The sequence below is a fragment of the Balaenoptera borealis genome, assembly GCF_965194805.1.
Source record: "Balaenoptera borealis genome assembly, chromosome: 17".
Lineage (NCBI taxonomy): Eukaryota > Metazoa > Chordata > Mammalia > Artiodactyla > Balaenopteridae > Balaenoptera > Balaenoptera borealis.
In genome coordinates this window covers 28,464,911-28,490,562 of record NC_138876.1, presented here as the reverse complement: position 1 = coordinate 28,490,562, position 25,652 = coordinate 28,464,911, and the positions used below count along the sequence as shown (strand labels likewise).

At 37.5% G+C, this 25,652-nt stretch overlaps 1 protein-coding gene across 1 annotated transcript in view; it reads left to right on the top strand.

Annotated features, from left to right (window-relative positions):
- Positions 1-25,652, top strand: part of EMC2 (ER membrane protein complex subunit 2) — a 392,876-nt gene that overhangs the window by 260,325 nt on the left and 106,899 nt on the right. The window lies entirely within an intron of this gene.

The window sequence follows — 25,652 nt, the reverse complement described above, 5'->3', positions numbered from 1 at the left end:
CATAGGATAAAGAACTATGTCTGGTTTAACATGCTTTTGTGGATATTGCATTATATATGACACGCAGATAGGTTCTGATACAAACATCAATTCCTCCTTTACCATGTGAATAAATTTGGCTTGGTGTGGCTCAGAGCATAATCTTTTGTAATGGCTTGGGTTTTGTTTTCTTTTTTTGTACAGGATCTACTCCTCTTTCTTGTTGGTTTTTGTTTGTTTGTTTGTTTTGTTTTAAATGTTATTACCTGAAATCCTATTTGCAAGTATACTCAAATTTTACTTTATCAACTGAATTGCTTAAAGGGAAGTTACTTCCTTCAGTCTTTGTGAAGGTGATCTACTACCAATTATCCCTTACCCTGGAGATAGGTCCTGAGTGCCTGTTCTCTGTGTCTTTTGTCTGCTTATTTTCCCTTTTTAATCTTGATGGTCTGTGTCCTGTCTGTGCTGTGGTAATACTTTCCATGTATTGAATGGCTTCCATGTACTACCTCTCACTTTCACAGTAATCTTGCAGAGTGGTATGATTACTCTGTTTACAGATAAAAAACTAAGACTCCAAGAAATTCAACGACTTTTCTAGGGTCACACATCAGGATTTAAATCTATATCTATGTGACTTTAAAGCTCAGAGTGACTTTGAGTGAGAAAAGTAACTATTAGAATGGAAGTAAATGTATAATGGAGGCATGGGGCTCTGCGGCTGGACTGTTTGGGCTCAAACCCTGGCTCCACCTTTATTATCAAACTAACTTTGAATAAGTTACTTGAACTTTCTTAGACATAGTTTCCTCATCTGTAGAATGGACATAAGTATATTAATTAACTTTCTGGACTATTGTGAGGACTAAATGCAATATTGCAGGTGACATCAGTGTTTAGGACAGTGGCTGGCATGTGGAAAGTGTTCAATACATGCTAGCTGCTGTTACTGTTGAACTGAAAATTGGTTTATTAAACAGAACTATTGGTGTCATGACGTTTACTCGGAAGCATCAATGAAAGTCCTTCATGATTTATCAGTTCTGAGGTTTGAGTATTTAACCATTTCATACCCACTGTCATGTGGGGCCATATCTATTCTGGAAAGAAATGATTTCTTTTTTTAAATTAGTGCTTTCCAAGCTTTGGTAATATTACTACATTTTTTTTTTCTGTCCTGACTCTGTTCTTAGATATGAAGTGGACTATTCACTAATTACCACACAATGCATGAAGTAGCCTTACCCTATAAAGCCCTATTCCTGGAAAACAACCTTGGCTTGGGTTTAGTGATTCTAAATGTGAGGATTAGAGTCCAGAACTGACTCCCTGGAACTGCTGACCAGACAGCAGTTCACAAATCACCCCCCAGCAGGAAGAGTTCCCGGACAAGCTGGGCAGGATCAGGGCTTTCACTTCCCATAAATCTCCCACTGGCCATTGTCCTTCTTTCTGGGAACCACCATTATTGCTTTCCATTTTCCCTCCCTCCCTCCCTCCTTTGCTCCCTCCCTCCCATCCTGTTTCCTTCCTTTCTTTTCTTCTATTAAGGAATTAAAGCAGATATCAAAACCAAATACAAAACTAACCCTTTCATATGCCCTGTGTCTTTCATACTATGTGTGCTATGTGTATATAAACTTGGAAAGTTAGGACTTCAAGGGCAGGGACTTTGTCTGGTCCTGCCCTGAATGATTCCTAAAAAAACCAGAACTTCACACTCTGTCAGGGTCATGTTCTCAAAACAAACAAACATATATTCATGAATGTTAATCTTACTCAGTGTTCTATGGCATTGGCCATAATACCTCAGATATATTTGAAAAAAAATTATGTTGAAGTAATATCTATAAAAGTAATGAAAAATTGGGCTTTTGATTTTGGTTGTAAGGATGATCTCTGCAAAAGAAAGAGAAGGTCTGGGTGCCTGTAACAACACTCTCCCATCTGATTTGTTGTACAACATCTATTAAATGCACAGTGGTCTTAACCACTTAAAATATTGAGGTTGATCCTAAACTGTCCTTCTTGGATCGGGTATTTCCTAGTGTTTTTCTATACTGGAACATTCCTCACTTTGGTGAGGTGAGTCAGCCTTTCCCAGTTCTCTATTTAGCTCATTAACTGAGTTGCCCCTCTGCCAGTGGTTTCCGAACACCAGTCTGTGACAAAATTTCACCAGTATGAGGTAAAATGAGAAAAATAAGGATAATGTAGGGACTTTTTCTTATGGCTAAATTTATTTAATTGAAAGAAAAGCAGTTTACTCTGAGATTACGTAACTCCTATATTTTTGTGACAAAGAGGTCTTTACTTCATGAAAAGATCGGCAAAAGAGGAAAATCAGGGAACCATGGCCTTAGACTCTGGGAAATGTGAAATGGAGAACTGCTCTAGGCCACACATGGTATGTGCACATGTATGTGTGTGTGTGTTTATGGCCAGGTACCCACCTCAAGGGACCATGTGACTGGACAGTCTTTTAAAGGAGGTTTCTAATGGGGGACTCATGGGACATGTTAGCACCAGTCAGATGGTTGCTAAAGCAGAGGAGTTCCTGAAACAGAAGGGGCACCTATTCCATCCTTACAGACAAATCTTTAATATTCTCATTGCTCTCTTGGGATGTATTTTCTTCCTCTGAGCTGTACTTGGTGTCCTTTTTAATCTGATTTCACCTGAATGAAATTGTTTCATAAGGATAGCCTTGATGAATAGTCAACAACTTAAAACAGGAAATGAATGAAAAGAAAAAATGCTTTTATGATGTTCCTAATAATAATGGTACTTTAAATGAACACCATGGCTTAAGTTTTTTAGAAAACAGAATACACAGCAAAGCTTGATTGATCATGCTTTATTGGGAAGTGCAATCTCAGGATAGCAAAAAAGAGAGGAAAAAAGAAGTGCTTTCACATACATAGTGCGTTTAATCATCTTGACAGAAGTAAAACAAGTGAGTGATCTAATTAAAATTTTGAGAAGCTACTTTTAAATGCCGTTTTTGGATGTCCTTAGTGATTCCATGGTAAATAACTGAGTGAAGTCCTCAAGAGGGTGAATGACTGGCCCAGGTCTATGTAGTTGAGAAGTGGGAGAGCTGTATTTAAAATCAGGCTTAGCTCCTGAGCTAATGAGTTTTCACCATTCCTGCAGATTGGCAGCACAGGGCTTTTAGAAAAATATCTGGGACAAAGATTATTATTCCAGTTTTAGAGAAAGAGGAAATAAAAGCATTGGAGAGCTTAGTAATCTGTCTAAAAACAAACTAGCAAATTGAATCCAACAAGGTATAAAAAGAATTTTATAGGGAATTCCCTAGCAGTCCAGTGGCTAGGATTCAGTGCTTTCACTGCTGGGGCATGGGGTTTGATCCCTGGTCAGGGAACTAAGATGCTGCAAGCTGTGAGGTGCGGCCAAAAAAAAAAAAAAAAAAGAATTTTATACCTTGACCAACTGGGATTTATTCCATGCATGCAAGGTTAGTTCAACATTCAAAAATCAAATGATCATAATAGATGTAGAAAAAAATATTTGAAGAAATCCAACACTCATTCATAGTGAAAAAAACTCTCAGCAAGCTAGGAATAGAGGGGAACTTCTTCAACTTGATAAATAACATCTGCAAAAGCCTATAGTAAACTTCATATTTAATGGAGAGAAACTTGAAGATTTCCCACAAAGATTAGGAATAATGCAAAGATGTCCCCTCTTACCACTTGCTTTCAACATTGTACTAAAAGTCCTAGCTAATGCATTAGGACAAAAAAAGGAAATAAAAGGTATACAGATTGTGAAGGAGGAAATAAAATGTCTTTGTTTGCAGGTGACTTTATTGTTCATGTAGAAAATCCAAAAGAATTGACCAAAAATTGCCTGGAATTAATAAGCAATTATAACAAGTTTGCAGAATACAAAGTTAACCTACAAAAGTCAGTTGCTTTCCTATATACCAGCAATTTACAAGTGGAATTTGAAATTAAAAACAATAACATTTATATTGACACCCCAATGAAATATGTAGGTATAAATCAAACAAAATACGTACAAGATTTTTAGAGGAAAACTACAAAACTGATGAGAGAAATCAAATAAATAAATAAATGAAGAGTTAGTCTATGTTCATGGATAGAAAGACTCCATATCATCACGATGTTGGTTCTTCCTAACTTGATCTATAGATTCAATGCAATCCCAATGAAAAACCCAGAAAGTTATTTTGCAGACTCTAGAGTTTATATGGGGAGGCAGAAGACCCAGAATAGCCAACACAGTGTTGAAGAAGGAAAACAAAGTTGGAGGAATGACACTACCCAAATGCAAGACTTGCTATAAATCTACACGAATCAAAATAATGTGGTTTTGGTGAAAGAACAGTCAGATCAATGGAACAGAATAGAGAGCTCAGAAATAGGCCCACACACAAATATAGGTGACTGATCTTTGACAAAGGAGCAAAGTCAATACAATGTAGCAAAGATCGTACTTTCAACAAATGATGCTAAAACACCTGGGCAGTCACATGCAAAAAAAAAAAATGAATGTAGACATAGAGTTTATACACTTCACAAAAGTTAACTCAAAATGGATAATAGACTTAAATGTAAAATGAAAACCTATAAAACTCCTAGAAGATAACATAGGAGGGCTTCCCTGGTGGTGCAGTGGTTGAGAATCTGCCTGCCAATGCAGGGGACACGGGTTCGAGCCCTGGTCTGGGAAGATCCCACATGCCGCGGAGCAACTGGGCCCGTGAGTCACAACTACTGAGCCTGCGCATCTGGAGCCTGTGCTCCGCAACAAGAGAGGCCGCGATAGTAAGAGGCCCGCGCACCGCGATGAAGAGTGGCCCCCGCTCGCCGCAACTAAAGAAAGCCCTCGCACAGAAACGAAGACCCAACACAGCCATAAATAAATAAATAAATAAATTTATTAAAAAAAAAAAAAGATAACATAGGAATATAGATCTTGGGTTTAGCCATGACTTTTTAGATACAATATCAAAGACATGATCCATGAAAGAACTAAATTAATTTCTAAGTACAATTTTTCTGTGAGTCTAAAACTGCCCTAAAAAAATAGTCTGTTAAAAAACAAAAAAACTGCGACAGACAGTGAGTGTGTGGGGATAAGTTTTGTTAAAAGAGTAGTAGACACCTAGAGAGAGCATTAGACAGGGACCATGGAGAATTGCTTCTAGACCCTGCTCTGCAACTAGTCAGCATTACCTTGGGAAAATAACACCTTCTTTAAGCTTTACTTTCTCGTATGAAAAAAGAAGCAGGTGGAAAAAGTGTTCTCTAAGGTTCCTTTGCCGCTCCCATTTGCTCAGTTTTGGAACAAAGCAATTAAGTCTACTTTTGGAGAGTTCACATAAGTGATGGGATTCCTGAGGAGCTGAACAGGTCCTCTTACCCCAAATTGTCACCTTCTCTGCCTGATGTGTCCTTTATTAGAGACTCACTTGTTTAAGTCCATCTCCCTGCACATATTTAAAGCAGAATAATCTCAGCCCTAACCTTGCTCCCTAATGTAGCTACCGTTAGGAACTATTATATCTTAAGGCATAAAGTTAATTAGTATGTATTTTGTCAGGACAAGGGCATCAGAACAAAATCTGGTATATATCAGGTGTTCAATATATTTGTTAAGTAAACGGATGGATGAATCAGTAATTGTAAAGAAGAGGGGTGCAGGGGTAAGTGGAGCTGCAGGGGTGCAGGACTGTGTTAGGGCCATGGAAAGAGGGATGAGACCTAGAATGCGGTATAAGGAGAGACGCTCCAAAGATAGATTTGCCTACTCCACACTCATGCGTGAGACTTGTCCTGGGAACGAACCCATTCCATCCCCGTTCTTTATCAATCATTCATTTAGTAAGCACCTACCGTGTGCCAGAAACAGCACTTAGCATTAGGGATTCAACGATGAGTGAGCCAGAGGGATGATCTCTTTCTCACGGAGCCATTTGACTTGTTCCTTATTAAATGCCTACACAGCAGAGCAGACACCAGACTTCCACCCACTTTCCTACTCCTGACATCCTTATGTACTCACACTAAATTCAAGAAAGAGTTTAAGTGTTCCTTTCATCCAACTTCTCAACCTTTACTACTTTGAAAGCTAGCTAGAGTAAAACTTTTTCTTGGTTTCCCTATTATGAATAAATGCTGCCCCCTTCTGGAATATTGACAGAGTATGAAAGACTGACTTCTAGCAGTGAAAGTTCTTATAGTTCGTGGAAGGTTTAGATTTAACTTTGGTTAAATCTCACTGTATTATCAATGGGGAATTTGATGTGTGGGAAGGTCAACTTGTCTGTCTATATCTTGGGAGAGAAGAGAGTTAGTAACAACAGGAAATGAAAGAGGGGACTGAAACCTATGCTTTCAGACTTTCAGTTCATGGTCCCTCCTTTCAAGTTTAGTAGACTGGAGACCTGGTTATAGATGTTTTTATTGCTTCTATGTATGTATTTGCCTATATGTTTCCCCTTCGTTTTCCATCATTCAGTCCATGCTTTCATCTCTTCCCTATTTCCTTTTCCATATCGTTGTGATGGACAGATTCACCTTTAAGGAATCAAAGCAGGTTAAGAGCTGTCTCAACCAGTCTCTGTCTGTGTATCTGTGTGTCTTCTGAATTTTTGTCTGTCTGACTGTCTGATATCTTCTATAGATTTCTGGGTAAGGGAGTTTAAAGTCCACCCATTTATGAATTTAGGTCTATAAGAACAAACCACACATTGTCTTCTCTTCCACTCAGATAATTATTTAGCAAAAATTTATTGCCTACCCCCTACATGTTAGATGTTGTGAATACAAAAACATAAAAGACAAGCTCTCTGTTCTCCAGGACTTATTTGGGGGGATGACAGAAAAATAAAATGATCAGAGGCAGCAGCGTGATGAGACCCCTAAAAGAGGAAGTCCCAGAGAATGGAAGGAGGCATCTAACTTAGCCTGAAGGAAGGTGGAAGTTGCTTAGTGGTAGTGGTGTCTTACCTTCCAGCTTTTTGAGGATTCCATGTAAAATGAACTGTGAGTACAAATGTCAAACTGTAAGCAAAGTTTCATAGACATCCGTATTCAATTCAATTCTTCACCACTTGAGAGGCCTCAGGGATTTGCAGATCTAAAAGTAAAAGTAAAGATCAAGGATATAAATATCTGATAAAATATATGAGACCAAATTTTACAAATAAATCATTCAGAAACATCACTTTTAATAAAATTGTGATAGTATTTAATTTTTTTTCCATCTACTTCTGTAATTGATATTCACATATTTATATAGCTTAAAGTAGCCCCATGGTTTGTGAAGCCCTTTGCTTTATTGAAGATCTGTACTAACTTGTGATTAGCAAACTCTGTAGGCTGTTCAATAAAGAAAAAGCCAAAATAAAACTAGAAAAGATCTAAAAGTGGGAGTGGAAATCAATGAACTTATGCTTGCAAAGTGTTCTGGGAATAAAAGCTATTTATCTGTGTTAACAATGCCTTGAAACCTGTTTTAGTGTATTATAGGGGAATGCACGTTTAATTAAAAGAAATTTGATTAGGAGAGAAAGCGAGGTAGTTAATTTCTGAATGGATCTTGGTCACGTTGTTTAATCCCTCCCAGATGCAGATACAGGGCTACCTCTAGCCCATATGCTGCCTTTATGCAGATTAGAAATGGCACCTGCACTCTGGGTCGGTAGAGCCCCCCAGACACTAGGCTTGGTTTTAAGAATATCTTATTTCTTTGCTCAGAGAGGGTACGGTATCTTTAATCATGTTCACATTTACCGTTCATTTTCCCTAATAAGTTTTTCTCTACTACCAGCCAACTGCATTGTTAAAATGGATTACTCACTCACTGTCACAAAATGTTAACAGTTATAAACTGCCAGGTAGTCAATCAGACCTCTTTAATTCCTATTTTGTACTGAAGAACACAATCTTGATGATTTTATAGGTATAGAACAGTAATATTACCTTAGAAAAAGTCCTCTCTTAGGGAGAGACCATGGCTGAAGTCATTGAGAGGGAGAGGAGAGCATAGAATCTAAGGTTCCATTGTCTGGGAGCTTTTTGAAATGGAAAAGTATGAGAGGGAAAATGAAAGCTTGTTGTTGTAGTTCTGTATTCTTATGGACTTTTAAAACAACATTGGGGCAATTCAACATTTAATAACGTGGTATCAATGTGAAATAGTACATTTTTCATTCTTATTTACATATGTAATTTATATATTTTTAGAAATAATCAGAAAATAAACAAGCAAAAAAGAGATAATGAATGAAATGTACCTATTACAGCATACTACAAAGATAGCTATTGATAACATTTTGTATATACACATATATCCTTGTAATCATATATGCAAAAGGTCCCAATGAAAATCACACAAATTATTAATACATATTTTGAAAATACATCAGTGTATAGATAAGCAGTTAGTTTGCTACCTTAAGTTTGTCCTCTAATATTTAAATATATTACTTTAAAATGTTTTTACTCTGATTCTCTTGATATGGGTTCTACTGAAATATTATAATGGGGATAAATATATTTTTTAAATTGGGGAGATACACAGACAAACACACACAGGCACATATATTTTTTAAATGGTATCAGCTCTCTAAATTGTTTTATTTTTATTATTTTTTATCTAAGGACTATGTCATGATCATCCACCTATTTTTCCTAATTAATATACATTCTCACTAAGTTTTTAATAGGAGTGTAGTGATCCACAATATGATTATTTATTAGACCAATCTTCCATTTTGGCAGATTTGCGTTGTTTAAGATTTAGCTTGATTATAAGAGCACTGACATTTCTATCCTTGTTGGCATATCTTTGTGCCCTTGCCTAATTGTATTCTTATTCTGTTTCTAATCAAAGGGAAGGTACATTTTTCCAGGTGTCTTTAATTTTACAGGAAGTTATAGAATAAACTTATTGTTTTTATGTTTGATATATGTAGTTTTGTAGTGGAGTAGAATGTAGAACATGCATACATGTTAGGTATAAAACTGGAATTTCAAAGAAATTTCAAGCTGTTATCAGGCCACTTTGAGAGTGCGGAGGCTAGCAGGTGAGGATAAGTGGAAGGGTGTGTGGAAATGGGAGGAATCACATTTACTTGTATCATCAGAGTTTCTTTAACGGATAAGTTTGAGAAGCACTTAGGATAGCTCTAAACTAATTTCTAGATCAAATGGCACTTCCATTTTTATGATTTATTATCCACCTGGCAAATGTTTAAGTGATAAAGTCTTATCACTTTGCCCTGTGTCTATTAAAAACCGTGTCAATTTGTTGGAAGGTGGTATAATCTTCCATTCATTATGATATTTAAAGGTATAGTTTAAAAAGAAAAAACATCATGGGCACAAATGTCTATTATTTTAACATTCCTTTCTTCTCATCCTACTTATGTCACCATCTTGATATGTTCATGTACATAACCTCTTTGAAGCCTTAGCTAATTTGCAATGAATACAAATTTTGTTCTTCCTTCTCTGACTTTATAAATAGGCAAGAATTAAAGTGATTTTCAAAATCACTGTATGAGGGTGGTCAGACCGGCTATACCCAAATTAAAAAGAAAAACTATTTATGGGTATCCAAATTTATTTTAAAATGAAATCATCACATTCTGCATTGACTTTGATTAAGAAAAAAAAAATCTGTTCTAGCTTTTCAGACAGCTGTCAGCCCAACCACAGTTGGAAATAAGTATTGTTTTGTGAGCATAACAATGAGAACTGTTGAGTGTGCAGTACTGTGGAAATGATTAAATAATGGCCAAAATTCACTCTTGAAATAGAAAGGACACAAGTATTGCACTGGTTATGAGACCCTCATATTTGTAATTCACTGAAGTGCCTTTTCATGTCAGTATAACTTTTTGTACTTCATGAATAATGGTTTAATGATACCTATAGTCATTGTACAAATGTTAAGCTACAATTATGTTATAAACTCTAATAAATTAGGTAGATTATAAAATCTCTGTGAGTAGAACAGACTCTTATCTTTGTATCTCTAGTGCTCAGCACAGTATCTGGCATAAAAAAGAAACCCAATAAAAGGTTCCTGAATAGGTGAAATGTAGTATGTAGCCCCAAAATTATGATATAAAATTAAAATGTCCACTTCAGAGATGATTCCCCTGATTTAATCAACGTAATTGAATATCTGCTATGAGCCAGGCACTGGAGACATTGTGGTGAACAAACCAGACAGGGTCCCCAATCCTTGTATCTAAGAAACATAGTATACATGTTGCTAAGGGGACGAGCATGCTCCCCAAATCCCATCTTGTCCTCTCTATCAAGAAAGGCAATCTGTCTCACTATAATTTTCTTAAATCACAACTGGGACACACCAACATAGAAGTATACTAAAAATTAGTAATTACAACAACTCCATCCTACACTTCCTCCTTGTCTTTGCTCTAATGATACTGGTCATCTTTCTGTCCGTGGATTCCCTAAGCACTTTCCATTCTTAGGGATGCTGTCTTTGTTCTTCCATGTAACTGGAACAGTCTGCCTCACATCTTCTCGCTCAGAATTTGGGTTGAGTATGGTCTTCTTAGAGAGGTCTTTCCTGTTCCCCTCACCCTAACCTCAGCTGGTCATCTCCACTCCATCACTCTTATCACATTAAACTGTTTCATTTTCTTCCCAGCAATGAGACATTTTTGAAATTATATTGTCTATTTATCTGTTTATTTATTATTTCCTCCACATGGAATATAAATTCTAAAATAGCAGGGACTCCCCTGGCGGTCCAGTCGTTAAGACTCTGTGCTTCCACTGCAGGGGACTCGGGTTCAATCCCTGGTTCTGGAACTAAGATCCCACATGCCACATGGCACGACCGGAAAAAAAAAAAAAAGGCAGAGTAAATTCTAAGAAAGCAAAGACTTTCCATGAAAGCAAATTTGTCTTGTTCACCACTGTATTCCAGTGCATAAAAGAACAACCTGCCAATTTTATCTAGACAATTAGGTTAAGAAAACAATTTTTTTTCCATTTTGAATGACAGCTATTATGACTGACACTGGAAATACAGACTCCAAGGGGACAAAACACTATTATTTTTGTATTAAGAAAATAAAGAATTAAAATTAAAACAAGTTCAAACAGTATGGAAAAAAAAGTAAAAGTCTCTCTTTTTTCCCACTCTTAGCCTCAGTTGTGCTCCCCAGAAATTTAACCTTTAATTTTCAGACATTTCTGTTTTAAATGCTTCCAGAGGTTACTACTGGAACTCTAGTAGTAACATATTACATTTCTTCATTTATCATGGTTAGACAATATCTCACTGTAGAAGATGAGGAATTGGTGTATGATTGTCCCCAATCCCCGGGGCATAGGTTCCAGGACCACCCCATGCACACCAAAATCTGCCTAGGCTGAATTCCCTTATATGAAATGATGTACTATTTGCATGTATTTTATGCACATCCTCCCAAATATTTTAAATCATCTCTAGATTACTTATACTTTGCTGAGCATAAGACAAATTCAAGTTTTGCTCTTTTGGAACGTTCTAGAATTGTTTTTTTGGAATATTTTTTATCTCTGATTGGTTGAATCCTTAGATATATTTAGAACTCATGGTTACAAAGGGCCACTTTCTCTGCATCTCCTTCTTTATGTCCCATTTCTTGGTATTATTATTTTAGTACTCATGGTTACCTTCTCAGTATTTAACAACATATTTAAATCTCTTGATTAACCCATCTAGATATTATCTAATTATGATAATAATCAAAAATTGGGCAGTTAGCTCTCCTACAGTTTCTTGATATTTTCTTCTCACCTATTCTTTTCAAAATTTTTGTCATTGCTTCTTCATTGGCAAAGTTATATTATTTATAGTCCATAGTTTGATTCTAATACTTTAACGAGTACTTTAACCACCATTTGTGAAATTATTGTTGTGTGAATTTTCTCAAATACGTAATACGCTTGGATAGAGGAGAAACCCTAAACCAATGCCGCTATCCATGTGTTCCTCTAAGGATAATGCTTTTTTTGTTTGTTTGTTTTAACATCTATATTGGAGTACAACTGCTTTACAATGTTGTGTTAGTTTCTGCTGTATAACAAAGTGAATCAGCTATATGTATACATTTATTCCCATATCCCCACCCTCTTGCACCTCCCTCCCACCCTCCCTATCCCACCCCTCTAGGTGGTCACAAAGCACGGAGCTGATTTCCCGTTGCGTTGCAGCTGCTTCCCCCTAGCTATCTATTTTACATTTGGTAGTGTATATATGTCAGTGCTACTCTCTCACTTCGTCCCAGCTTACCCTTCCCCCTCCCTGTGTCCTCAAATACATTCTCTACATCTGCGTCTTTATTCCTATCCTGCCCCTAGATTCATAGGAACCATTTTTTTTTCTTTTTTTTAGATTCCATATATATGTGTTAGCATACAGTATTTGTTTTTCTCTTTCTGACTTACTTCACTCTGTATGACAGACTCTAGGTCCATCCACCTCACTACAAATAACACAATTTCGTTTCTTTTTATGGCTGAGTAATGTTCCATTGTATATATGTGCCACATGTTCTTTATCCAATCATCTGCCAATGGACACTTAGGTGGCTTCCATGTCCTGGCTACTGTAAATAGTGCTGCAATGAACGTTGTGGTACATGACTGTTTTGTTTTTTTTTTTTTTTAAGGACTTGATTCTTTTTTTTTTTAAATTAATAGCTACTTTATATATTTATTTATTTTTAGCTGTGTTGGGTCTTCGTTTAGTGCGAGGGCTTTCTCTAGTTGCGGCAAGCGGGGGCCACTCTTCATCGTGGTGCGGGGGCCACTCTTCATCGCGGTGCGCGGGCCTCTCACTATCGCGGCCCCTCCCGTTGCGGGGCACAGGCTCCAGACGCGCAGGCTCAGCAGTTGTGGCTCACGGGCCCAGTTGCTCCACGGCATGTGGGATCTTCCCAGACCAGGGCTCGAACCCATGTCCCCTGCATTAGCAGGCAGATTCTCAACCACTGCGCCACCAGGGAAGCCCTACATGACTGTTTTTGAATTATGGTTTTCTCAGGGTATATGCCCAGTAGTGGGATTGCTGGGTCGTATGGTGGTTCTGTTTTTAGTTTTTTAAGGAACCTCCATACTGTTCTCCATAGTGACTGTATCAATTTACATTCCCACCAACAGTGCAAGAGGGTTCCCTTTTCTCCACACCCTCTCCAGCATTTATTGTTTGTAGATTTTTTGATGATGGCCATTCTGACCAGTGTAAGGTGATACCTCATTGCATTTCTCTAATGATTAGTGGCACTGAGCATCCTTTCATGTGTTTGTTGGCAATCTCTATAGCTTCTTTGGAGAAATGTCTATTTAGATCTGCACAATTTTGGATTGGGTTTGTTTTTCTGATATTGAGCTGCTGAGCTGCTTGTATAATTTGGAGATTAATCCTTTGTCAGTTGCTTCGTTTGCAAATATTTTCTCCCATTCTGAGGGTTGTCTTTTCATCTTCCTTATGGTTTCCTTTGCTGTGCAAAAGCTTTTAAGTTTCATTAGGTCCCATTTGGTTTTTTTTCTTGTTTTTATTTCCATTTCTCTAGGAGGTGGGTCAAAAAGGATCTTGCTGTGATTTATGTCAAAGAGTGTTCTTCCTATGTTTTCCTCTAAGAGTTTTATAGTGTGTGCCCTTACATTTAGGTCTTTAATCCATTTTGAGTTTATTTTTGTGTATGGTGTTAGGGAGTGTTCTAATTTCATTCTTTTACGTGTAGCTGTCCAGTTTTCCCAGAACCACTTATTGAAGAGGCTGTCTTTTCTCCATTGTATATTCTTGCCTCCTTTATCAAAGATAAGGTGATGATATGTGCATGGGTTTATTTCTGGGCTTTCTATCCTGTTCCGTTGATCTATATTTCTGTTTTTGTGCCAGTACAATACTGTCTTGATGACTTTAGCTTTGTAGTATAGTCTGAAGACAGGGAGGCTGATTCCTCCAGCTCCGTTTTTCTTTCTCAGGATTGCTTTGACTACTCAGGGTCGTTTGTGTTTCCATACAAACTGCGAAATTTTTTGTTCTAATTCTGTGAAGGATGCCATTGGTAATTTGATAGGGATTGCATTGAATCTGTAGATTGCTTTGGGTAGTAGAGTCATTTTCACAATGTTGATTCTTCCAATACAAGAACATGGTATATCTCTCCATCTGTTGTATCATCTTTAATTTCTTTCATCAGTGTCTTATAGTTTTCTGCATACAGGTCTTTTGTCTCCTTAGGTAGGTTTATTCCTAGGTATTTTATTCTTTTTTTTTGTAGTGGTAAATGGGAGTGTTTCCTTAGTTTCTCTTTCAGATTTTTCATCCTTAGTGTATAGAAATGCAAGAGATTTCTGTGCATTAATTTTGCATCCTGCTACTTTCCCAAATTCATTGATTAGCTCTAGTGGTTTTCTGGTGGCATCTTTAGGATTCTCTATGTATAGTGTCATGTCATCTGCAAACAGTGACAGCTTTACTTCTTCTTTTCCAATTTGTATTCCTTTTATTTCTTTTTCTTCTCTGATTGCTCTGGCTAAAACTTCCAAAACTATGTTGAATAATAGTGGTGAGAGTGGGCACCCTTGTCTTGTTCCTGATTTTAGAGGAAATAGTTTCAGTTTTTCACCATTGAGAACAATGTTGGCTGTGTGTTTGTCATATATGGCCTTTATTATGTTGAGGTAGGTTCCCTCTATGCCCACTTTCTGGAGAGTTTTTATCATAAGTGGGTGTTGAATATTGTCAAAAGCTTTTTCTGCATCTATTGTGATCATCATATGGCTTTTATCCTTCAGTTTGTTAATAGGGTGTATCACATTGGTTGATTTGTGTATATTGAAGAATCCTTGCACTGCTGGGATAAACCCCACTTGATCATGGTGTATGATCCTTTTAATGTGCTGTTGGATTCTGTTTGCTAGTATTTTGTCGAGGACTTTTGCATCTGTGTTCATCAGTGATACTGGTCCATAGTATTCTATTTTTGTGACATCTCTATCTGGTTTTGGTATCAGGGTGATGGTGGCCTCGTAGAATGAGTTTGGGAGTGTTCCTCCCTCTGCTGTATTTTGGAAGAGGTTAAGAAAGACAGGTGTTAGCTCTTCTCTAAATGTTTGATAAAATTCGCCTGTGAAGCCATCTGGTCCTGCCTGGGCTTTTGTTTGTTGGAAGATTTTTAATCACAGTTTCAATTTCAGTGCTTGTGATTGGTCTGTTTATATTTTCTATTTCTTCCTGGTTCAGTCTCGGCAGGTTGTGCTTTTCTAAGAATTTGTCCATTTCTTCCAGGTTGTCCATTTTATTGGCATATAGTTGCTTGTAGTAATCTCTCATGGTCCTTTGTATTTATGCAGTGTCAGTTGTTCCTTCTCCTTTTTCATTTCTAATTCTGTTGATTTGAGTCTTCTCCCTTTTTCTCTTGATGAGTCAGGCTAATGGTTTATCAATTTTGTTTACCTTCTCAAAGAACCAGCTTATAGTTTTATTGATCTTTGCTATTCTTCCTTCATTTCTTTTTCATTTATTTCTGATCTGATCATTACGATTTCTTTCCTTCTGCTAACTTTGGGGGGTATTTTGTTCTTCTTTTTGTAATTGCTTTAGGTGTAAGCTTAGGTTGTTTATTTGAGATGATTCTTGTTTCTTGAGGTAAGATTGTATTGCTATAAACTTCCCTCTTAGAACTGCTTTTGCTACATCCCATAGGTTTTGGGTAATCGTATTTTCATAGTCATTTGTTTCTAGGTATTTTTTGATTTCCTCTTTGATTTCTTCAGTGATCTTTTGGTTATTTAGTAGCATATTGTTTAGCCTCCATGTGTTTGTATTTTTTACAGATTTTTTTTCTGTACTTGATATTTAGTCTCATAGTCTCTGACCATAGTTGTGGTCAGAAAAGATGCTTGATATGATTTCAATTTTCTTAAGTTTACCAAGGCTTGATTTGTGACCCAAGATATGACCTATCCTGAAGAATGTTCAATGAGCACTTGAGTAGAAAGTGTATTCTGTTGTTTTTGGATAGAATGTCCTATAAATATCAATTAAGTCCATCTTGTTTAATGTGTCATTTAAAGCTTGTGTTTCCTTATTTATTTTCATTTTGGATGATCTGTCCTTTGGTGAAAGTGGGGTGTTAAAGTCCCTTACTATTATTGTGTTACTGTCGATTTCCCCTTTTATGGCTGTTAACATTTCCCTTATTTACTGAGGTGCTCCTATGTTGGGTACATAAATATTTACAATTGTTGTATTTTCTTCTTGGATTGATCCCTTGATCATTATGTAGTGTCCTTCTCTGTCTCTTTTAATAGTCTTTATTTTAAAGTCTATTTTGTCTGATATGAGAATTGCTACTCCAGCTTTCTTTTGATTTCCATTTGCATGAAATATCTTTTTCCATCCCCTCACTTTCAGTCTTTATGTGTCCCTAGGTCTGAAGTGGGTCTCTTGTAGACAGCATGTATATGGGTCTTGTTTTTGTATCCATTTAGCCAGTCTGTGTCTTATGGTGGAGCATTTAATCCATTTATATTTAAGGTTATCATTGATATGTATGTTCCTATTACCATTTTCTTAATTGTTTTGGGTTTGTTATTTTAGGTCTTTTCCTTCTCTTGTGTTTCCTGCCTAGAGAAGTTCCTTTAGCATTTGTTGTAAAGCTGGTTTGGTGGAGTTAAATTCTCTTAACTTTTGCTTGTCTGTAAAGGTTTTAATTTCTCTGTCGAATCTGAAAGAGATCCTTGCTGAATAGAGTAATCTTGGTTGTAGGTTTTTCCCTTTCATCATGTTAAATATGTCCTGCCACTCACTTCTGGCTTGCAGAGTTTCTGCTGGAAGATCAGCTGTTAAGCTTATGGGGATTCCCTTGTATGTTATTTGTTGCTTTTCCTTTGCTGCTTTTAATATTGTTTCTTTGTACTTAATTTTTGATAGTTTGATTAATATGTGTCTTGGCACGTTTCTCCTTCGATTTCTCCTGTATGGGACTCTCTGTGCTTCCTGGAGTTGACTGACTCTTTCTTTTCCCATGTTAGGGAAGTTTTCAACTATAATCTCTTCAAGTATTTTCTCAGACCCTTTCTTTTTCTCTTCTTCTTCTGGGACCCCTATAATTCGAATGTTGTTGCGTTTAATGTTGTCTCAGAGTTCTCTGAGACTGTCTTCAATTCTTTTCATTCTTTTTTCTTTGTTCTGCTCTGTGGTAGTTACTTCCACTATTTTATCTTCCAGATCACTTATCCGTTCTTCTGCCTCAGTTATTCTGCTACTGATTCCTTCTAGAGAATTTTTAATTTAATTTATTTTGTTGTTCATCATTGTTTGTTTGCTCTTTAGTTCTTCTATGTCCTTGTTAAATATTTCTTGTATTTTCTCCATTCTATTTCCACAATTTTGGATCATCTTTACTATCACTACTCTGAATTCTTTTTCAGGTAGACTGCCTATTTCCTCTCCATTTGTTTGGTCTGGTGGGTTTTTATCTTGCTCCTTCATCTGTTGCATATTTCTCTGTATTCTCATTTTGCTTAACTTACTGTGTTTGGGGTCTCCTTTTCGCAGGCTGCAGGTTTGTAGTTGCCAGTACTTTTGATGTCTGCCCCCAGTGGGTAAGTTTGGTTCATTGGGTTGTATAGGCTTCCTGGTGGAGGGGACTGATGCCTGTGTCTGGTGGGTGCGTCTGGATCTTGTCTTTCTGGTGGGCAGGACTGCATCCTGTGGTGTGTTTTGGGGTGTCTGTGAACTTAGTATGATTTTAGGCAGCCTCCTTTTAATTGGTGGGGTTGTGTTCCTGTCTTGCTAGTTGTTTGGCATTGGGCGTTCTGCACTGGAGTTTGCTGACCATTGGGTGGAGCTTGGTATTAGTGTTGAGACGGAGATCTCTGGGAGAGCTTTTGCCATTTTATATTATGTGGGTCCAGGAGGTCTCTGGTGGTCCAGTGTCCTGAACTCAGCTCTCCACCTCAGACGCTCAGGCCTGACACCAGGCCAGAGCACCAAGACCCTGTCAGCCACATTGTTTGGAAGAAAATGGAGAAAAAGTAATAATAATAAAATAAAATAAAATAATTAAAATAAAAAAATTAAACAGTAATTAAAAATAAAAGAAGAGAGCAACCAAACCAGTAAACAAATCCACCAATGATAACAAGTGCTAAAAAGGATACTAAGATAAACATAAAAATCAGAAACAAGTCAGTCACCGACAGCAAACCCCAAGTCTACAGTTGCTCCCAAAGTCCACCGCCTTAATTTTGGGTTGATTCGTTTTCTATTCAGGTATTCCACAGATGCAGGGTACCTCCAGTTGATTGTGGGGGTTTAATCCACTGCTCCTGAGGCTGCATGGAGAAATTTCCCTTTCTCTTCTTTGTTCGCACAGCTCCTGGGGTTCAGCTTTGGTTTTGGCCCCACCTCTGTGTGTAGGTCGCCCTCAGGCTTCTGTTCCTGCCTAGAGAGGACAGGGTTAAAGCAGTGGCTGACTGGGGGCTCTGACTCACTCCTGCCAGGGGGAGGGAGGGGTACGGTAGTTATAATTGGAATGCAGGGTGAGTCTGTGGTGACAGAGGCCAGGGTGATGTTGCAACAGCCTGAGGCACGCTGTGTGTTCTCCTGGGGAAGTTGTCCCTGGATTACAGGACCCTGGCAGTGGCGGACTGCACAGGCCCCTGGGGAGGAGGGGGCGTGTGGATAGTGACCTGTGCTTGCACACAGGAATCTTGGTGGCTGTTGCAGTGTTAGTGTTTCATGCCCGTCTCTGGTATCCACGCTGATAGCCACGGCTTGTGCCCGTCTCTGGAGCTTGTTTAGGTGGTGCTCTACTTTCTGTTGGCAGACAGAGAAGGAATCCCGTCTCCTCACGCACCCCAAAACAATGGTCTCTTGCCCCTCCGGCAGGTCCAGACTTTTTCCCGGACTCCCTCCTGGCTAGCTGTGGCACACTAGCCCCCTTCAGGCTGTGTTCACGCAGCCAACCCCAGTCCTCTCCCTGGGATCTGACCTCTGTAGCCCTAGCCTCAGCTCCCAGCCCCCACCCAACTCGGCGGGTGAGCATACAAGCCTCTCAGGCTGGTGAGTGCTGGTCAGCACCGATCCTCTGTGTGGGAATCTCTCCGCTTTGCCCTCTGCACCCCTGTTGCTGTGCTCTCCTGTGTGGCTCCGAAGCTCCCCCCCTGCCCCACTCCCCATCTCCACCAGTAAAGGGTCTCGCTAGTGTGTGGAAACTTTTCCTCCTCCACAGCTCCCTCCCAGAGGTACAGGTCCCATCCCTTTTCTTTTGTCTCTGCTTTTTCTTTTTTCTTTTGCCCTACCCAGGTAACTGGGAATTTTCTTGCCTTTTGGGAAGTCTGAGGTCTTCTGCCAGCATTCAGTAGGTGTCCTGTAGGAGTTGTTCCACATGTAGATGTATTTTTGATGTATTTGTGGAGAGGAAGGTGATCTCCATGGCTTACTCCTCCGCCACCTTGAAGGTCCCTCCAGAATAATGTTTTAAAAGCAAAGTTCAAATGAATTCTCTTATGTCTATCAGTTGTTCTAAATCACATCACATTTTAGTTAGCTTCATATCTGGATCATTATTTTTACACACCTGTTTATTTTTTCTGGAGTTGCCAATTGTTTTTCTTCTCTTTGGCTGAAGAGGTAATTCGCTTTATTATGTTTTTAAAATTTTCTATATTTTGAAGTGAAATTACATAGTGGAATATACTTTTATCCTGAAGATATGATTCCTAGAGCCTTCTGACCTTCTGTTGCAATGTGAATTTATTCATTTCTAATTGCATGACCATAATTCTGGACTTATTTTCATTGTATTACATTTGGTTCCACTAGTATTTTTTTTTAACTTTTTAATGACTTTCTTCATCTTGCATCCCTGATTTTATTCTGCCTATGTATATCTTTGAGATTGTTTTTTCAGAAAATGAGGAATGGGATGTAAATTCTTCAGTGTATGCACATCTGAAAATTACTTCGTTTTGGTCATACCTGACTGATAAACTGGTTAGTAAGAAATTTCTAGATTCCAAATCATTTTTTTAAAAAACTCTAAAGGTATCTTTCCTTTGGCTTCTAGCATCCATTATAGCTGATTGGAACATCTGATCCTGATCTTATGCATTTTCTTTTATAAGTATTTTATAAGGAATTTTATCCTAAAGGTTAAATTTCACCAGGATGTAACCAAGTGTAAGTTTTTTTCCCTTCTTTCCATTTATTCTCCTTGACCCTCAGTAGGGACTTCCAATTTGAAGGTTAAAAACTATCTTTAATCAGGAAATTTTTCTTTTATCATTTCCTACAATTCATTATCTCTGTCCTCATCCCCATGCCTTTTGGAACTCTTATTATAAGGATTTTGTAAGGAGCAAGCAAATTGATTTGAGACCCTCACAATTAACCAAAAACAAACAAACAAAAACAACCCTTGTCTAGATCTTTTGTGAGACCTAAATTTATCTTAGGATCTGCTCTAACTCTTTTCCCAACTCCAAGGCCAACAACTTGGAGCCTACCTAGGAAAATTTTTGAGGTTCTAACTGGAGGCAAATGTTCCAGCTCACTGCTAGACTGGAGGGGAGAGAGGCCAAATGGTCCAAAGTGTTCTTAGTTAAACACGTTGATAATTGATTCAAAGTTCAAATAGAACTTCGAGCCTAGAATAGAGTACTGTAGCCCTGTAATTTCCTTTGCTCTTGTGTTTCCGTTAGAATGACCCATTCAAATTCTGTCTCCCAAAAATGTATCAAAATCTCTACTATGCACATGACATACTCTTACATTTTCAGTGCTGACCTGGATTTATTATTTTCAATATACTTTTTACTAAAATTTCAGGGTAGTCTTGAGAACAATGAGAGGCAAACACATGTGCTCAGTCTGCCATACTGAACCAGACATTAGCATGTGACAGTTAGATGCATGGTTTTGAAGAGTAGTTTTGTTTTGTTTTGTTTTGTTTTAATATTTTATTTATTTATTTATTTTTGGCTGTGTTGGGTCTTCGTTTCTGTGCGAGGGCTTTCTCGAGTTGCGGCAAGCGGGGGCCACTCTTCATCGCGGTGCACGGGCCTCTCACTATCGCGGCCTCTCTTGTTGCAGAGCACAGGCTCCAGATGCGCAGGCTCAGTAGTTGCGGCTCACGGGCCCAGCTGCTCCGCGGCATGTGGGATCCTCCCAGACCAGGGCTCGAACCCGTGTCCCCTGCATTGGCAGGCGGACTCCCAACCACTGCGCCACCAGGGAAGCCCTGAAGAGTAGTTTTAATGTTGGACTATTTTTATACAATCCACATCAAAATCATTCAATTTGCCATTATTTAAATTAGTAAGTGTTATGTTCAACACATACCTTTTACATGGTCCCTGAGCCTTCCATCAAGCTTCACAGGAACAGAAATGTAGTTATAATGTGGTAAGACCTCCTGCTTTGTCAATTAATAATAGCCTAATCCTTGTTGAAACGAATGATAACTTTCTGAAAGACAGAATTTGGGCAGAATTATAAAGAGATAATCACACAATTGTGTGGTTAGTGCTATGATGAAGCCAGAGAATTGCTTTTTCTGTCTTTCCCTTCTTCACTGCCACAAATGCTCAAAGTTTCTTTGCCTTTGAGGCATGTCCAGAACACTATTTTTCCTCTGCTAATTAAAGTATTCTTATTTTCTAGTCTTTCATCTCTTAAGACCTCTGGTTTCAGCTTCTCAAGTCTCATCTGAAATCCCAAACTCTTCATAAAGATTTCCTTAGTTAATTAGAAAAAGTTAAAATTTTCTTATCATGACAAGGATAATTTCTGCTTTATCCTTTTTTAAAACAGCTTTAATGAGGTATAATTCACATATAATTCACCCATTAAGGTGTTACAATTCCATGGCTTTTAGTATATTCAGAAAATTTTATGTAATGATTGTCACAGTCAATTTTAGAACATTTTTATCACTCAAAAAGAAACTCTGTACCCTTTAGCTATCACTTTCCTATTCTCTCATTCCTTCCACCACCATCCCTAAGCAAGCACTAATCTACTTTCTGTCTCTATACAGTTTCCTATTCTGAAATTTCATATGAATGGAATCATATAACATGTGGACTTTTGTGACTGTCTTCTTTCACTTAGCATAATGTTTTCAAGGTACATCCAAGTTGTAGCATATATCAGTACTTCATTCCCGTTTGTGGCCAAATAATGGTCCATTTTCTGTATATTTTAACTTTTGATTACCCATTCATCCATTGATAGGCATTCTTATTGTTTCTACCTTTTGGTTATTATGAATAATGCTGCTATAAACATTTATGTACAAGTGTTTGTGTGGACATTATTTTCATTTCTCTAGGAATTGAACTGGTGGGTCACATGGTGTCTTTATTTTTAGTTGTTTGAGGAACTGTCAGATTGTTTTTCAAAGCAGCTGTACCATTTTACATTCTCACTAGCAGTATATCAATGTTCTAATTTTTCCATATCCTTGCCAACACTTGTTGATACCTGATCTTTTGATTCTAAGTGTACTCTGTGTGAAGTGGTATCCCATTGTGCTTTTGATTTGCATTCCCCATAACTAATGATGTGAGTATCTTTTCATGTGCATATCGGTCATTTGTATTACCTTCCTTGGAGAAATGTCTATTCAGATCTTTGCCCATTTTTAAATTGGGTTGTCTTTTTATAAAGAGTTCTTTATATATTCTAGGTACAAGTCCCTTATGATTTGCAATTATTTCCCCCCATTCTGTTTTTTACTTTCTTAATGGTATCTTTGAAACACAAAAGTTTTAAATTTTGATAAAGACCAATTTGTCTATTTTTTTCATTTGTTGCTTGTGCTTTTGGTGTCATATCTAGAATTCTTTTCCAAATCTAGGCTCATGAATATTTACCTCTACAGTTTCTGCTAAGAGTTTCATAGTTTAAGCTCTTATATTTAGGTCATTGCTGCATTTCAAGTTAATCTTTTTGTATATGGTATGAGGTAAGGGTCCTACTTAATTGTTTTATGTGTGGCTATCCAGTTGTCCCAGCACCATTTGTTGAAAAGACTATCCTTTCCTCAGTGAATGTTTTTGACAACCTTGTTGAAAATCTGTTGACCATAGATCCTATTGACTCAGTTTTATTCTTTACTCCACAGTATACATTTATCTCTTTGCCTGAACATAAGAGATAGAGATAATGTCTGATTAATTTCTGGAGAATACTAAAATTTTTCATAACATTTAGCCAGGCAGACGATCTCAGAATCAGTTAGCTATTGATGCATAACAAACAACCACAAAGTCTTATTGGCATGAGCATGTATTTAGCTTATGCATCTCGGAGTTGGCTGGGGATTGTCTGAGGTAGATTGGATCTGACTGTCACAGCTGGGGTGGGGCAACTCTTCTGCAAGTGTCTCTCATTTTCTGTCTGGGACTAGTGTCCCAAACTGGGCATGCTTTTCTCATGGTGATGGCAGAAACTCCAGGTAACAAGCCTACCTGAGTAAATACATTTCAAGCTTCCTCTGTGTCATGTCTGCCAACATTTCATTAACTGAAACAAGTCACATGGTCAGGTGTAATATCAAAGGGGCAGGAAATTATATTTCTCTCATGGACTGAGGAAAAAGAAGTGAATACTAAGCAATAATTCAGTCTATCTATTTCCATTATCCAAAACTTCTTCTAGGAAAGAAATTAAAAGCCCCCAAACTCTTGAACAAGATCCCCTTATACTAGATCCCCCTTGCTAAATTCACTTGTCATTTCTAAGAATTTTATTTTCTTTATTTATTTCATTTTGTTTATTATTTATTTTGTTTATTATGCTTTATGGCTTAATATGGTCAACAACTTGAGGATGAGAGTGGAAAGACTGAACACTGAACAAAGCTTTACCACTAAAAACTCACCCAATTTGCAGTGGAAAGAGTATGGGCTTTAGAGTAACTAGGAATTAGATTTGAATCCCTAATTTTTCCATTATTCACTCTGTGCCCTTAGACAAATTAATTTATATCTTTAGGTTTCTCATTTAATAATAGGATAATAATGCTTATGTTATAGGGTTATTTTGAGGACTAAAAAGATAATGTAAATGCCTAGACAGCACATAAAATGTATAGTAATTTACATTTCTTCCAGAAAGCTTTGCTTCCATGAGGCTGTATTTTCCTGAACAAAGAATGTGCCTTATTTATCCCTGATACTTATGCAATTGGTTTGTGTGCACTGAAGTCATTCATCTTCAAATTAATATCATGGCTAAGGGCACATTAGTAGAGAGTTTAAGAGTTAGAGGTGCCTGGTTCTAAATCTTGATGTCAGTTTGTGTTAGCTCTGTGAGAGCAGGTCATTTGTTTACATCTCAGTGTTCTTTTGTTTACATGTCAGTGTTCTTATCTCTTCAATGAGAGTAATAGGACCTACCTGTCTCATGGTGTTGCTGTGAGGACAATGGAGGTGCATATAAAGTACTTATCACAGGACTGTGGTGCAGTAATTAATTTGGCCCTTAGAGGGAGCTCCATGTGAGTGAGAATCCTGTGAAGCAGATGAGCTATATGGTGCTTCTTTCCTGGGATTCTGTTTTTAGCAAAATTGATTAAGAGGTGATTTAAACCACGCAGATTCACAACTATGGGACATTATATATGCATTCTTAAATTTTTGAAGCAGAGCATTAATTGAGGTTCATCTAGGTTAACAATAATTTGAGTTGTTTTGCAAAATGCTCAATTCCTTGGCAAGATCAGAAAATTTAAATAATCTTACATGCTAGAGTGTCCTTCAGTGGCTGACCAAGATGTAAATCCCATAATTCATAAAATATATTTTTAGTGCACATGTATATATATACATATATAATGATTACACTAAAATAGGCAAGGCAGTGATCATTTTGAATCTTTCAAACCATAACCATTCAAAGAAATTAATTCTTCCTGTGACAAAGATTGTTGAGGCAATAAACTATAAATGGCTTTTATGGAAGCAAATCCAAAAAGAAGAGAGTTATAATTTTAACATCAACAGTCCAGATAACCCAGAGTGGCTCTAAACTTATTTTTGGCTTATTGAAAAAATTAAATATAAAACAAGAAAGATGTCACACTCAACACTAAGACCAGAATGCAATATTAATAAGTTTAAAAGAAGATACATTAACGGGAAGATTAATGTGAAGTTTACCCCTCACGTGGCAAGAGATAAGATAATGTAGTTTAAAACATTTCTCTTAAGAAACCGTTAAGTTCAATTTTTAAAGCAACTATATATGAACTGTCCTAAAGGGAAGGGAGGAAATAATCTCCTATCTTAGATACTGTGAAACTTTATTTCACTGTGAATTTACATTTTCAACAGTTCAGTTAATTTTCTTTAGCTTGACAAAGCGTGGGCCTGAGCCTGAGCCCCACAGTAGGACTTGCTGTTTCCCTAACGTACTTTGCACTTTCAAAGTATCTATGATTTGCTTTTTGATTTCTTCTGGTGAAGATTGTATTCCTTCCATGCTTGTTTTCTGCTCTTTGGGTAGAGCTCAGTTATCCCATCTTCTCAATAATTCTCCCTGAATAATCTTTACACCCCTCCCCACCCTGTGCAGTGTTATTTATTTCCTCATCATATTTCCCAAAACACATTTTC